The sequence below is a fragment of the Balaenoptera musculus genome, chromosome 1 (genome assembly GCF_009873245.2).
Source record: "Balaenoptera musculus isolate JJ_BM4_2016_0621 chromosome 1, mBalMus1.pri.v3, whole genome shotgun sequence".
Classification (NCBI taxonomy): Eukaryota; Metazoa; Chordata; class Mammalia; order Artiodactyla; family Balaenopteridae; genus Balaenoptera; species Balaenoptera musculus.
This window is the reverse complement of record NC_045785.1, coordinates 142,043,127-142,059,662: the sequence shown is the minus strand read 5'-3', so window position 1 is coordinate 142,059,662 and position 16,536 is coordinate 142,043,127. Positions and strand designations below refer to the sequence as shown.

At 38.6% G+C, this 16,536-nt stretch overlaps 1 pseudogene; it reads right to left on the bottom strand.

Moving 5' to 3' along the window:
- LOC118880684 overlaps positions 1 to 16,152 on the bottom strand; it is a 56,452-nt pseudogene extending 40,300 nt beyond the window's left edge.
- Between the last annotated feature and the right edge of the window lie 384 nt (positions 16,153 to 16,536).

Genomic DNA, 16,536 nt, shown 5'->3' with positions numbered 1-16,536 from the left:
TTCTAAACCAGCATTTTGTTTTCTGGCAAAGAAGGAAAAGTGAATTTAAAAAATACAAACATATACATACATCACACCATTCTTTATGTTTCTTTATTCCATCCATTGTCTTAAATCATCTTTTTAATTTAATTAATGCTAGCCCATATTAAAAGTGACTTCACAACCCTAGAAGATTAGGGTCATACCAAATTAGTAGTGCTGAATCTAGAGCATCTCAATTAATCCTCATAATAACCCTGTAAGACATCACCATACCACTCCTGTCAGATGGGTTATTCAGTGAAACTATACTTGACTTCAACAGCATGATTACTAACAAGTGTGACAAGGCACGTTAGACCAAGCAGATGGCCTGTTGTATCCAGCAAGGAGCCCCTACTAGATCGTGGCATAGCTCTTACTTTTACAGTTCACAACTGGTGAGGATGGCATGTTTCAGCAGTTAATTATTTTCTTGGCTTCCTCTGGAAATGTATAATTTAAACACTAATGTTCAAAACATTAAATTTAGACCAGGGAAAATCCAGCAATGGGAACAACAGAACCTAAGTTCAATGAAGGCAGGGATTCACTGATATTTTCCAAATGCCTAGGACAGTACCCAATGCATACACAGTAGGTACACAATAAATATTTGTTTAATAAAAGGGCTTATGGATTCAAATATATTGTTTGAATGTAAAGTTTTATGTTGTATGTGCACGTGTTTGGGGCAAGGGTCCATACCTTTCATGAGATTCTCAAAAGGGTCTGTGAAATGAATTATGATCCACTGCTGGAAGAAAGGGATTTATGTGTTGAGCAGCAAGTGAGACTAGATGACCTCTAAGGACTTTTCAACTCTAACATTTGACCTCAAAATACAAATATCTTTTAAAATGTTAATATGCCTACACCTCAACTGCATCAGTCTTTAAAGCCCAACTTCTACCCATGAGATTGAAGTTTCTCTTCTTATAAAGGAGTTATAAATTGTATTGAACCAGAGGGGGGCCTGATGGAATTCTAGAAACCTATGATATAGGGGACCTCCAGCTGTGCTATTATAGGAAGTCCTGCCCTTCTGTCTTTATTCCTATCAAGATCAGGCCACCAGAACCACTTCAGCCACAATCCACATGTTGTGAATTTCCAGGAGTGTGAGTAGATTTAATTTATGGCAACTGAATTTTCTAGACTATTGTTTCATATAACTAATTACACTACTATGTATACTGTCTAAGCAACTAATTCATGCCTAGAGTCAATAAATATTTTTCTGACTTGTGTTTATATAAAAAGTCTCCTATTGTCATAAAAATAACAAATCCTCTTTACTTAAAAGAAGAATGGATTTGTGGTGATCATAAATTCTAAACTGGAAATCTGGGACACAAAGTCAATAATTTTGATTTGCAAATGTATTATTCTAAAGCCATATAAACTCTAAAGGTGAAACCATCTTAAATTATACCTTTAGTATTTGCGTGTGTGTCTTCTGGTTCACAGGTAAAGAGGAGAAATTACAGATTTTATATACATATAGCCTAAAATTATCATGGTGTGCCTGATTCTGATTCCAATCTTCTGTAAAGGCTAAGAAAAGAGGAAGCAGCAGGAAGTCAAGAAATTGAAATTTCTCTGAAGTTTGGATTGAAGAAAGCCAGAACAATGACAGGACAGGAAGGAGGTCTGGGACATGGGAGATGGTTTCCCTAGATGAGCAAGGATTTCTTTGAATCCTCTGGCTCTAAGTTCAGTTCCTCCCTCATGACTTGCCCTGATCGCCACTGTCTCCTGGTTGATTCCTTTCCCTCCTTCTGCATCTTCCCCTCTTTGTTCTTAAGGAGATTCTTCCAAAGTAGTGTAAGGATCTCTATTCCCAGTGCAAGCTTGGCACATGCTGTTCAACTAAACAAATTTTATACCTTTTTAATCCTATTATGCAGTCCTAAGCTAAAGTTATTACAAAGCTTGTATTATTCCCAGTGTGAGAGGAGTATTATCCTTGAACTTGGAGCTGCATAAAAGGAAATCACGTGAAACTATTATGTCTCTGTGAGTGCCTCATTATCTCAGCCAAGGAAATGAATGTTTTCTGACTATCCTCTGCTGTTCTCCAGCATGAAGTCTGTGTCTCATATTTACTGACACTTTTATAGTTGACCTTCAAGCTAGTTGACAGATTTCAACAGTGATGTTTAACAATGAGAAATAAATCACTCTCCATACCAACACTGTGCTATTGACGGTTCCTGCTCCTCACTTTCTTAGCTCTATTATTTATTATCATCTCTTAATATAAATAACGAACTAAAAGTGGATTCATGTAACGTTGGCCTGTGAACGCTATTAGGAAAAGTGTAGCTTACTCAATATTATTGAAAAATAGAGCAAAACACTAAAGAAAATGCTTTTCTAAAATAATAAGGTTTAAAGCAGATGCTTTTGAGTCTGTATTTTGTGTTTACAAATCCTGGCAGATATGGACCAATGTTTATCAATAGAGACTTTTCTATGGCAATAGATTTTGTCATTTTTCAGAAAGCACAAACATACAGAACAGGTTAAATTTCACTTCTCTTGTTATAATATCCAAGTTCTTCCTATTTCATATGTTTATATGTATTATACTGAATATACATGTGTGTATCATTCTTAACTGCATATTTATATCTAGTTACATATATGAACTTTACACACACGTTTTAGGGTATTTGTTATTTTAGAACACTTACAGAAATGTGAATGCTTAAGACCGTTTAAAACTATATTGAAAACTATCAAAATGTTACTTAATATTTGAACTGAAGGAAGTGGTCTTTGAAAAGAGCAAAAAGCTGAGAGCACTTAAATTTCACATTATTTTGTATAAATACTCATGAATTTATGTCCTTTCCTATGATCAGAATATCCTGCTAATAAACATATTCATATGGAGAATAATGTACTCTAGACTGCACTTATATACTTATAATAATGGGCAATTATATTAAATTAAAATAATTAATTAAAACATTTGATAAAAGCACAGACCATGGCCTCTGTGTATTTTGCCAGAAGGAAGCAGAGAGCTGACGAAAGAATCTGATTTGAAAATTCATCTAAAATGTTCTAAATGTTGAAAAGAAGGAGGAATGTGAGAGACTTGAATGTCATGAAAGAAATTTAAAACTAGCTAGGGATACCATAGGTTTTAGCTATACAGTTTCAGAAAAAAAAAAAAAAAATTCAGTCAGTTGTGTGTGTGTTTTGTCTACCCAATGCCAGAGACGATTTATACGAAAGCACTTTAAAAAAGTGTATGCCTGTGACTAAACAGAACTTTTCTAATTATAAAAATTTTTAGACCTTGGAACAGGTTACTAAGATAAAAAGAGTGGAATTTTCTTCCCTGGATACTATTAATGCAGAATAAAGAGTTGTCTGGACCCCTTCCTAAACAGAGGGTATTATTCTACACAACTTTTGAGGTTCCTTTTCATCTTGCCATTTTATAAAATTTTCTAAGGCGACAGGATTAATATTGACATTCTGCAAGCTCTCTTGGACTTTTATTTCCATTTTCTTTAAAAAGGAGGAATCCAATCTAAGAAGTAAATGATGGCTTTGGGCTTTAGTACTCCAAGATTTTCTCCTATCTCTTTACTGTTTATTGTAAAATATACAGCAATGCCTCATAGAAGAAAGCTGTGAGCTTTCTATGGTATTCCTGGAACAAATGAATCTTGCATGCTGTCCTTGGTACTCCCTTGATTGTTGCCCACATTTTGAATCGGGCTTCATTGGAGCATCACATCGATAACCCTCATAAATTCAGTATGACTGATGGACAACCATGTAACCCAAATGTTCATGGGTTCCCTAAACATGATGAGGTGAAGCCTAGCCATTATGCCCTCTACAGAGACATGATCTGTGGATGTGGTCTCACTAGCTTAATTAACATAAAGCAATTTCACACACTGACCATCATTTCAATTTGGGTGAGAAAAATTTGGAGAATAATGACCTGGGTGGCTATGTGTTTGGTCAGTTCCCTTAGACCACAATGACAGTATAATTCATTGCCCAATTTAGGACCCTTTTGAAAGTAAAGCAAAGGATGGGGGAATCATTAGTATAACCCTGGGACCACACATATGTAGATGGGGACTATCCCAGGAAGACAGGAAAATGTGGTTGCCCTGCTTTGACCTGAGCCATGCTGCAATAACAGACAAGAAAGACTACCGTGCTCGTGCAGGCACAATATTAGAGAAGTTTATCACTCGTAGTTATTTACTGACAAGGAAAGCTTCAAAGTGGGAAGACACAGAACAAGCATCCATCACTTCTGTTATGCTCTATACCCCCTGCACTATTTTTACAAGATATAACACATATTCCTAAAATTTAATTTCAACGATGTCTATCTTTTCCACAATTAAGGCATTTGCTTTTATTTTAAGGGCTTTGATTTAGGAATCAAAACATCTTGCATAATAAACCACCTCAAACATAGCAGCATAAAACAGAAACAATCACTTCTTGTCTCTTCCAGTTCCGGTAGTTGACTGGGACGAGCTAAGTAGTTCTTACTCCATGGACTTTCTTGAAGTTGCAGTCAGATGGTGTCTGGTCCTAGTGTCGTCTCAAAGGCTTCCCCCCCTTACATGACAGGTAGTCATTGCTGACTGTCAGCCAGAACTTCAGCTGGGCTTGTCAGCCAGAACCCCTCACACAAGGCCTCTGCATGTGGCCTGGGCATCCTCTTAGTGTGAACTCTGTGTTCCAAAATTAAGTGACCCAAGATAAAGAGCTAGGAGAAAGCTGTCTCTCCTTTTCTGGCCCAGTCTTGGAAGTCACATAACATCATATTGACACCAGATGATAAGCACAAGGATTCACCCAGTCTCAAGGGGAAGATAAATAGACACCACCTCCTGATGGGGAACAACAAGGTCATAGGTGTAATAAGAGCATATGAGTAGAGAGGAGCTTCAAGACGGCAGAAGAGTAAGACGTGGAGATCACCTTCCTCCCCACAAATACATCAGAAATACATCTACATGTGGAACAACTCCTACAGAACACCTACTGAACACTGGCAGAAGACCGCAGACCTCCCAAAAGGCAAGAAACTCCCCTACCTGGGTAGGGCAAAAGAAAAAAGAAATAACAGAGACAAAAGAATAGGGACAGGGGCTTCCCTGGTGGCGCAGTAGTTGAGAATCTGCCTGCCAATGCAGGGGACACAGGTTCGAGCCCTGGTCTGGGAAGATCCCACATGCCACAGAGCAACAAGGCCCGTGAGCCACAGTTACTGAGCCTGCGTGTCTGGAGCCTGTGCTCTGCAACAAGAGAGGCCACGATAGTGAGAGGCCTGTGCACTGCGATGAAGAGTGGCCCCCGCTTGCCTCAACTAGAGAAAGCCCTCGCACAGAAATGAAGACCCAACACAGCCATAAATAAATAAATAAATAAAAATTAAGAAAGAATAGGGACAGGACCTGCACCTCTGGGAGGGAGCTGTGAAGGAGGAAAGGTTTCCACACACTAGGAAGCCCCTTCGCAGGCAGAGATGGGGGGTGGGCGGGGGGGTAATCTTCAGAGCCGCGGAGGAGAGCGCAGCCACAGAGGTGCGGAGGGCGAAGTGGAGAGATTCCTGCACAGAGGATCGGTGCTGACCAGCACTCACCAGCCCGAGAGGCTTGTCTGCTCACCCGCCGGGGCGGGTGGGGGCTGGGAGCTGAGGCTCTGGCTTCGGTCGGATCGCAGGGAGAGGACTGGGGTTGGCGGCTTGAACACAGCCTGAAGGGGCTAGTGCGCCACAGCTAGCCGGGAGGGAGTCCGGGAAAAGGTCTGGAGCTGCTGAACAGGCAAGAGACTTGTTCTTGTCTGTTTCCTGGTGCGCGAGGAGAGGGGATTAAGAGCGCCGCCTAAAGGAGCTCCAGAGACGGGCGCGAGCCGCGGCGATCAGCGCAGACCCCAGAGACAGGCATGAGATGCTAGGGCTGCTCCTGCAGCCACCAAGAAGCCTGTGTGCAAGCACAGGTCACTCTCCACACTTCCCCTCCCGGGAGCCTGTGCAGCCCGCCACTGCCAGGGTCCCGTGATCCAGGGACAACTTCCCCGGGAGAACACACGGTGCGCCTCAGGCTGGTGGAACGTCATGCTGGCCTCTGCCGCCGCAGGCTCACTCCGCATCCGTACCCCTCCCTCCCCGCGGCCTGAGTGAGCCAGAGCTCCTGAATCAGCTGCTCCTTTAACCCCGTCCTGTCTGAGCGAAGAACAGACGCCCTCAGGCAACCTACATGCAGAGGCGGGTCCAAATCCAAAGCTGAACCACAGGAGCTGTGCAAACAGAAGAGAAAGGGAAATTTCTCCCAGCAGCCTCAGAAGCAGCGGATTAAAGCTCCATAATCAACTTGATGTACCTGCAGCTGTGGAATACCTGAATAGACAACGAATCATCCTGAATTGAGGAGGTGGACTTTGGGAGCAACAATATATACATATTTTTCCTTTTCCGCTTTTTGTGAGTGTGTATGTGTATGCTTCTGTGTGTGATTTTGTCTGTATAGCTTTGCTTTTACCTTTGTCCTAGGGTTCTGTCTGTCGGTTTTTTTGTTTCTTGGGGGTTATTTTAGTATAGTTTTTATCGTTTGTTATCATTGGTGGATTTGTTTTTTGGTTTGGTTGTTCTTTCTTTTTTATTACTTAAAAAATTGTTTTAATAATTATTTTTTATTTTAATAACTTTATTTTATATTATTTTATTTCATTTCATGTCATTTTATTTTAACGTCTTTCTTTCTTTCTTTCTTTCTTTCTTTCTATTTTTTCTCCCTTTTATTCTAAGCCGTGTGGATGACAGGCTGTTGGTGCTCCAACTAGGTGCCAGGGCTGTGCCTCTGAGGTGGGAGAGCCAAGTTCAGGACATTGGTCCACCAGAGACCTCCCAGCTCCATGTAATATCAGACGGCGAAAATCTCCCAGAGATCTCCATCAATGCCAAGACCCAGCTCCACTCAATGACCAGCAAGCTACAGTGCTGGACACCCTATGCCAAACAACTAGCAAGACAGGAACACAACCGCACCCATTAGCAGAGAGGCATCCTAAAATCATAATAAGGTCACAGACACCCCAAAACACACCACCAGACGTGGACCTGCCCAGAAAAAAGACAAGATCCAGCCTCATCCACCAGAACACAGGCACTAGTCCCCTCCACCAGGAAGCCTACACAACCCACCAAACCAACCTTAGCCACTGGGTACAGACACCAAAAACAACGGGAACTACGAACCTGCAGCCTGTGAAAAGGAGACCACAAACACAGTAAGTTAAGCAAAATGAGAAGACAGAGAAACACACAGCAGATGAAGGAGCAAGGTAAAAACCCACCAGACCTAACAAATGAAGAGGAAATAGGCAGTCTACCTGAAAAAGAATTCAGAGTAATGATAGTAAAGATGATCCAAAATCTTGGAAATAGAAGGGAGAAAATACAAGAAATGTTTAACAAGGAACTAGAAAAACTAAAGAGCAAACAATGATGAACAACACAATAAATGAAATTAAAAATTCTCTAGAAGGGGTCAATAGCAGAATAACTGAGGCAGAAGAACGGATAAGTCACCTGGAAGATAAAATAGTGGAAATAACTCCTGCAGAGCAGAATAAAGAAAAAAAAAATGAGAAGAATTGAGGACAGTCTCAGAGACTCGGGACAACATTAAATGAACCAACATTCAAAATATAGGGGTCCCAGAAGAAGAAGAGAAAAAGAAAGGGACTGAGAAAATATTTGAAGAGATTATAGATGAAAACTTCCCTAATATGGTAAAGGAATTAGGCAATCAAGTCCAGGAAGTACAGAGAGTCCCATACAGGATAAATCCAAGGAAAAACACACCAAGACACATATTAATCAAACTATCAAAAATTTAATACAAAGAAAAAATATTAAAAGCAGCAAGGGAAAAATAACATACAAGGGAATCCCCATAAGGTAAACAGTTGATCTTTCAGCAGAAACTCTGCAAGCCAGAGGTAGTGGCAGGACATATTTAAAGTGTTGAAAGGGAAAAACCTACAACCAAGATTACTCTACCCAGCAAGGATCTCATTCAGATTCGACAGAGAAATTAAAACCTTTACATACAAGCAAAAGCTAAGAGAATTCAGCACCACCAAACCTGCTTTACAACAAATGCAAAAGGAACTTCTCTAGGCAGGAAACACAAGTGAAGGAAAAGACCTACAATAATAAACCCAAAACAATTAATAAAATGGTAATAGGAACATACATATCAATAATTACCTTAAATGTAAATGGTTTAAATGCTCCAACCAAAAGACATAGACTGGCTGAATGGATACAAAAACAAGGCCCATATATATGCTGTCTACAAGAGACTCACTTCAGACCTAGGGACACATACAGACTGAAAGTGAGGGGATGGAAAAAGATATTCCATGCAAATGGAAATCAGAAGAAAGCTGGAGTAACAATTGTCATATCAGACAAAATAGAATTTACAACAAAGACTATTACAAGAGACAAAGAAGGACACTACATAATGATCAAGGGATCAATCCAAGAAGAAGATACAACAATTGTAAATATTTATGCACCCAACATAGGACCACCTCAATACATAAGGCAAATACTAACAGTCATAAAAGGGGAAATCGACAGTAACACAATCATAGTAGGGGACTTTAACACCCCACTTTCACCAATGGACAGATCATCCAAAATGAAAATAAATAATGAAACACAAGCTTTACATGATACATTAAACAAGATGGACTTAATTGATATTTATAGGACATTCTATTCAAAAACAACAGAATACACTTTTGTCTCAGGTGCTCATGGAATATTCTCCAGGATAGATCATATCTTGGGTCACAAATCCAGACTTGGTAAATTTAAGAAAATTGAAATCATATCAAGTATCTTTCCTGGCCACAATGCTCTGAGACTAAATATCAATTACAGGGAAAAAATCTGTAAAAATTACAAACACATGGAAGCTAAGCCATACACTAGTTAATAACCAAGAGATCACTGAAGAAATCAAAGAGGAAATAAAAAAATACCAAGAAACAAATGACAATGAAAACACGACAACCCAAAACCTATGGGATGCAGCGAAAGCAGCTCTAAGAGGGAAGTTTATAGCAATATAATCCTACCTTAAGAAACAAGAAACATCTCAAATAAACAACCTAACCTTACACTTAAAGCAATTACAGAAAGAAGAACAAAAAAAACCCCAAAGTTGGCAGAAGGAAAGAAATCATAAAGATCAGATCAGAAAAAAATGAAAAAGAAATGAAGGAAACAATAGCAAAGATCAATAAAACTAAAAGCTGGTTCTTTGAGAAGATAAACAAAATTGATAAACCATTAGCCACACTCATCAAGAGAAAAAGGGAGAAGACTCAAATCAATAGAATTAGACATGAAAAAGGAGAAGTAACAACTGACACTGCAGAAATACAAAGGATCATGAGAGATTACTACAAGCAACTATATGCCAATAAAATGACCAACCTGGAAGAAATGGACAAATTCTTAGAAATGCAGAACCTTCCGAGACTGAACCAGGAGAAATAGAAGATATGAACAGACCAATCACAAGCACTGAAATTGAAACTGTGATTAAAAATCCTCTAACAAACAAAAGCCCAGGACCAGATGGCTTCACAGGTGAATTCTATCAAACATTTACAGAAGAGCTAACACCTATCCTTCTCAAAATCTTCCAAAATATAGCAGAGGGAGAATCACTCCCAAACTTGTTCTATGAGGCCACCATCATCCTGATACCAAAACCAGACAAAGATGTCACAAAGAAAGAAAACTACAGGCCAATATCACTGATGAACATAGATGCAAAATTCCTCAACAAAATACTAGCAAACAGAATCCAACAGCACATTAAAAGGATCATACACCATGATCAAGTGGGCTTTTTCCCAGGAATGCAAGGATTCTTCAATATACGCAAATCAATCAATGTGATACACCATGTTAACAAACTGAAGGAGAAAAACCATATGATCATCTCGAAAGATGCAGAGAAAGCTTTTGACAAAATTCAACACCCATTTATGATAAAAACTCTCCAGAAGCAGGCATAGATGGAACTTACCTCAACATAATAAAGGCCATATATGACAAACCGACAGCCAACGTCGTCCTCAATGGTGAAAAACTGAAACCATTTCCACTATATCAGGAAGAAGACAAGGTTACCCACTCTCACCACTATTATTCAACATAGTTTTGGAAGTCTTAGCCACAGCAATCAGAGAAGAACAAGATTTAAAAGGAATCCAAATCGGAAAAGAAGTAAAGCTGTCATTGTTTGCAGATGACATGATATTATACATAAAGAATCCTAAAGATGTTACCAGAAAATTACTAGAGCTAATCAATGAATTTGGTAAAGTAGCAGGAAACAAAATTAATGCACAGAAATCTCTTGCATTCCTATACACTAATGATGAAAAATCTGAAAGTGAAATTAAGAAAACACTCCCATTTACCATTGCATCAAAAAGAATAAAATACCTAGGAATAAACCTACCGAAGGAGACAAAAGACCTGTATGCAGAAAATTATAAGACACTCATGAAAGAAATTAAAGATGATACAAATACGTGGAGAGATATACCATGTTCTTGGATTGGAAGAATCAACACTGTGAAAATGACTATACTACCCAAAGCAATCTACAGATTCAATGCAATCCCTATCAAATTACCAATGGCATTTTTCACAGAACTAGAACAAAAAATTTCACAATTTGTATGGAAACACAAAAGACCCCAAATAGCCAAAACAATCTTGAGAAAGCAAAACGGAGCTGGAGGACTCAGGCTCCCAGACTTCAGATTATACTACAAAGCTACAGTAATCAAGACAGTATGGTACTGGCACAGAAACAGAAATATAGATCAATGGAACAGGACAGAAAGCCCAGAGATAAGCCCACGCACATATGGTCACCGTATCTTTGATAAAGGAGGCTAGAATATACAATGGAGAAAAAATAGCCTCTTCAATAAGTGGTGCTGGGAAAACTTGACAGCTACATGTAAAAGAATGAAATTAGAACACTCCCCAACACTATACAGAAAAAGAAACTCAAAATGGATTAAAGACCTAAATGTAAGGCTAGACACTATCAAACTCTTAGAGGAAAACATAGGCAGAAAAGTCTATGACATAAATCACAGCAAGATCCTTTTTGACCCACATCCTAGAGAAATGGAAATAAAAACAATAATAAACAAATGGGACCTAATGAAACTTAAAAGCTTTTGCACAGCAAAGGAAACCATAAACAAAATGAAAGACCTACAGAATGGGAGAAAATATTTGCAAACAATACAACAAACAAGGGATTAATCTCCAAAATATACAAACAGCTCATACAGCTCAATAACCTAAAAACAAAAACCCAATAAAAAAAATGGGCAGAAGATCTAAATAGACACTTCTCCAAAGAAGACATACAGATGGCCAAAAGGCACATGAAAAGGTTCCCAGCATCACTAATTATTAGAGAAATGCAAATCAAAACTACAATGTGATATCATCTCACACCGGTCAGAATGGCCATCATCAAAAAATCTACAAACAATAAATGTTGGAGAGGGTGTGGAGAAAAGAGAACCCTCTTGCACTGTTGGTGGGAATGTAAATTGATACAGCCACTATGGAGAACAGTATGGAGGTTCCTTAAAAAACTAAAAATACAACTACCATACGACCCAGCAACCCCACTACTGGGCATATACTCTGAGATAACCATAAATCAAAAAGAGTCATGTACCACAATGTTCACTGCAGCTCTATTTACAATAGCCAGGACATGGAAGCAACCTAAGTGTCCATCGACAGATGAATGGATAAAGAAGATGCGGCACATATATGCAATGGAATATTACTCAGCCATAAAAAGAAATGAAATTGAGTTATTTGTAGTGAGGTGGATGGACCTAGAGTGTGTCATACAGAGTGAAGTAAGTCAGAAAGAGAAAAACAAATACCGTATGCTAACACATATATATGGAATCTAAAAGAAAAAAAAATGTCATGAAGAACCTAAGGGCAAGACGGGAATAAAGACGCACACTTACTAGAGAATGAATGGACGTGAGGACATGGGGAGGGGGAAGTGTAAGCTGGGACAAAGTGAGAAAGTGGCATGGACATATATACAATACCTAAATGTAAAACCAATAGCTAGTGGGAAGCAGCCGCATAGCACAGGGAGATGATCTCGGTGCTTTGTGACCACCTAGAGGGATGGGATAGGGAGGGTGGGAGGGAGGGAGATGCAAGAGGGAAGAGATATGGGGACATATGTGTATGTATAACTGATTCACTTTGTTATAAAGCAGAAACTAACACTACCATTGTAAAGCAATTATACTCCAATAAAGATGTTAAAAAACAAAAACAAAAACAGAGCCATTGAGTATTGGGAGAGATTTTCACGGCCTTCACTGGAAAATACATTATGCCCAGATAGCCAAGTGATGCAAGAAGAAAAAGAAGAACTTGAAAAGCAAACATTTCTGAAGTAGCCTGAATAACGAATTGTATATTTTTTTGTATCAAATTCATATCTTGTAACTTTTTCTTTCTTTCTAAATGAGTTATATGATCTGGGACCTAATTAACTCTTTAAAATTTAAGCAATATAGGGCATATATACACTACTAAATGTAAAATAGATAGCTAGTGGGAAGCAGCCCCATAGCACTGGGAGATCAGCTCGGTGCTTTGTGACCACCTAGAGGGATGGGATAGGGAGGGTGGGAGGGAGGGAGATGCCAGAGGGAAGAGATATGGGGACATATGTGTATGTATAACTGATTCACTTTGTTATAAAGCAGAAACTAACACTACCATTTTAAAGCAATTATACTCCAATAAAGATGTTTAAAATATATACATACATATTTATATACCAAAAAAAAAAATTTAAGCAATGTAGTTCTCAAAAAAGGTACACAACATTACATTAGTCCAAACTGTTATCCAAAAAATATGATACTGGTTAGCTCCACACTCAGCATCCCTGACTGAATTCCAGCTCTCATTTTCTCTCCTATGAACTCCTGGCATCATTTCCTAAGCATTAGCCTTACTTCAGCCTTCTCTCTCTGCAGTCCATTTTTGGCACTGACTGAGTTTGCCTATATATCTCAAAACGCAAAAAAATTCAAGTCAGGAATTGTTTTGAATAAATGCCCTGATAATGAAAGTTAAAGTGTTTAGTTTACTGTATAACCAAAACCCAAAATAATGAATAGAGGAGAATGCTTTAATTCCTTTTAAGAGACAGTAAACCCAAATAGAAGTTAAACCTGACTCAACATGCTTTTTTTTTTTTTTAACATCTTTATTGGAGTATAATTGCTTTACAGTGTTGTGTTAGTTTCTGCTGTATAACAAAGTAAATCAGCTATACGTATACATACATCTCCATATTCCCTCCCCCTTGCATCTCCCTCCCACCCTCCCTATCCCACCCCTCTAGGTGGTCACAAAGCACCGAGCTGATCTCCCTGTGCTGTGGGGCTGCTTCTCACTAGCTATCTATTTTATATTTGGTAGTGAATATATGTCCATGCCACTCTCTCACTTTGTCCCAGCTTACCCTTCCCCCTCCCATTTTTTTTTTTTTTTTTTTTTTTTTTAGTTTCCCTATATATGTGTTAGCATACGGTATTTGTTTCTCTCTTTCTCACTTGCTTCACTCTGTATGACTGACTCTGGTCCATCCACCTCACTACAAATAACTCAATTTCGTTTCTTTTTATGGCTGAGTAATATTCCATTGTATATATGTGCCGCATCTTCTTTATCCATTCACCTGTCGATGGACACTTAGGTTGCTTCCATGTCCTGGCTCTTGTAAATAGAGCTGCAATGAACATTGTGGTACACAACTCTTTTTGAATTATGGTTTTCTCAGGGTATATGCCCAGTAGTGGGGTTGCTGGGTCGTATGGTAGTTCTATTTTTAGTTTTTTAAGGAACCTCCATACTGTTCTCCATAGTGGCTGTATCAATTTACATTCCCAGCAACAGTGTAAGAGGGTTTCCTTTTCTCCACACCCTCTCCAACATTTATTGTTTGTAGATTTTTTGATGATGGCCATTCTGACTGGTGTGAGGTGATACCTCATTGTAGTTTTGATTTGCCTTTCTCTAATGATTAGTGATGTTGAGTGTCCTTTCACATGTTTGTTGGCAATCTTCAACATGCTTTTTCCATAACCCGTATCAACTTTTATCTTCACACCTGAGGGATTACCAACATAAGATCCACCCAAGTTTTCCCATGCATCCAAACCATCCAATTTAAATATGCATTCAAAAACAAGATCTGAGAATGATACCTAGAAATATTACATGCATTGTAACATCACTGTGTATAAGGAAGATGTTCTTACACACATGTATGGCATCTAAAAACACGGTACTGATGAACCTAGTGGCAGGGCAGGAATATAGATGCAGATGTAGAGAACGAACTTGAGGACACGGCGGGGAAGGGGAAGCTGGGACTAAGTTAGAGAGTAGCAATGACATATATACACTACCAAATGTAAAATGGATAGCTAGTGGGAAACTGCTGCATAGCATAGGGAGATCAGCTCGATGCTTTGTGAAGACCTAGAGGGGTGGGATAGGGAGGGTGGGAGGGAGGCTCAAGAGGGAGGGGATATGGGGATATATGTATACATATAGCTGATTCACTTTGTTTGTTGTACAGCAGAAACTAACACAACATTATAAAGCAATTGTACTCCAATAAAGATATTAAAAAAAATAATAAAGAAGATATTCTTGGAAGAGAGAGATTCCTGAAGGTGGTATAGTTCACCTTGCTCAGGAATGATCACAGAAATAACACAGTAATGTATTAGAATTGGAGCTCATTTTGATCAGCTCTAGGGCAAACTTTGATTCTGACGACTAATTATAGGTCTTACAAGAACTTGTTTAACTATTAACTTTGGGGTGCAAAAGAGCATCCTTAAGTGTATTAAAATCGATCCATTTCTCAGTAATTAGTGTTATTGGAACTGTACTTGAAATCATCAGAGTTTAATTTTTAAAGAATAACTTAAAATTGTGATCCTCCAAAAGCATTTATGCAAAACGCCCCTTCTACATACTACATTAAAAGCTAAGTTCAAACTAAGAGTGACAGGTGGCTGGGAGGAAGGCACACTTGATGGGGGTGGTGATAATGGTGACAAAACTGGGGAAATGGCTTGGGACATCACATTAAAGCAGCTACTTTGATGCCTCAGGTCAGAGGAGGCCCCAGAGCAGAGAGAGTAGGCTGGAAATCATGGACCTGTAAGACTCACAAGGCTGAGTGAGAAAACATACTCGAAAATGTCTGGTCTGTAAACCTACAGTAATTCTGTCCCAGTCCTAGAGGATATATGAAAATAGTTTGAAACATTTTGTCTCAAAGCCAATTGTTCTGCTTCTTAAATTCTGTCTAATTTGATTCAAATTGCTCACTGATGTTATAAATTTTCCAATGCATCATTCCCTTTCACCATCAGCTTGGAAAGAAACTATTTGGAAATTAAGTCATAGTGTATTTTTCCCTAATTATTTCAAAATAATGGAAAGATCATCATCTAAATGTAAACACCTGGTCAATTTCTTTCCGCTCTGTCAGCATTAATTTAAATAAATATCTGTAAAATTTGTTTAGTCTTCCGTTACTGTTTTCAATATAATAATGTTTGCAATTTTATTTCTGGAATAAACCATTAATATTTTAGTTATAAGCAGTATAGTACTGAGAAAAAAGTGAGGGTTAGAATTCTGAATCTACAACTTACTGGATGTGTCACCTTGGATAAATTACTTAACTTTTTCAAGTTTCAATTTTCTCACCTATAAAATCAGGATAGTATAGTGTGTAGTACTCAAAATCGTAAATATTAATATTAGACATTCATGTGGGATCCTACCACGGATCATATAAGAATCAAAAGCAACCATATTTTACCCATAAAATCTGGAGAGGTTTGTTCTTGCAGTGACAAGTAGAAGTCACTGAAATTGTTGTTGTTGTTAGCCTGTAAATCCGTAAACGCAAAGCTCTTGTTAACCATTGCCCTATTAGTGACTATACCCACGTTCAGATATTTTTGGATACCATTTAACTCCTGAACTCCAATAACTCAAACTGCTGTCAGAAAATGACTAGTCCTTTGTTCTAAAGAAAATCTTCCTTTTTAGGGGAGGAAGGAAGCAGATCTAAATGTGAAAAGAAGGGGCTTCTTTTGCAGAAGTCTATTTAATATGTGACACTATGATTCCTAGGCCTTCCATAAAGGAAAAAAATGACATGTTTCAATAGCTCGTTGCTCAGATAATATTCAAGAGGGGCAGAGGAGCATGAACAAGGTGCCTAGGGATTCCACTTGCCTGTGAGTAGCTTCTGGTTATTCTGAGGCTATTGAAGCAAATCTCTTTCTGCTGTGGTACAATGACTG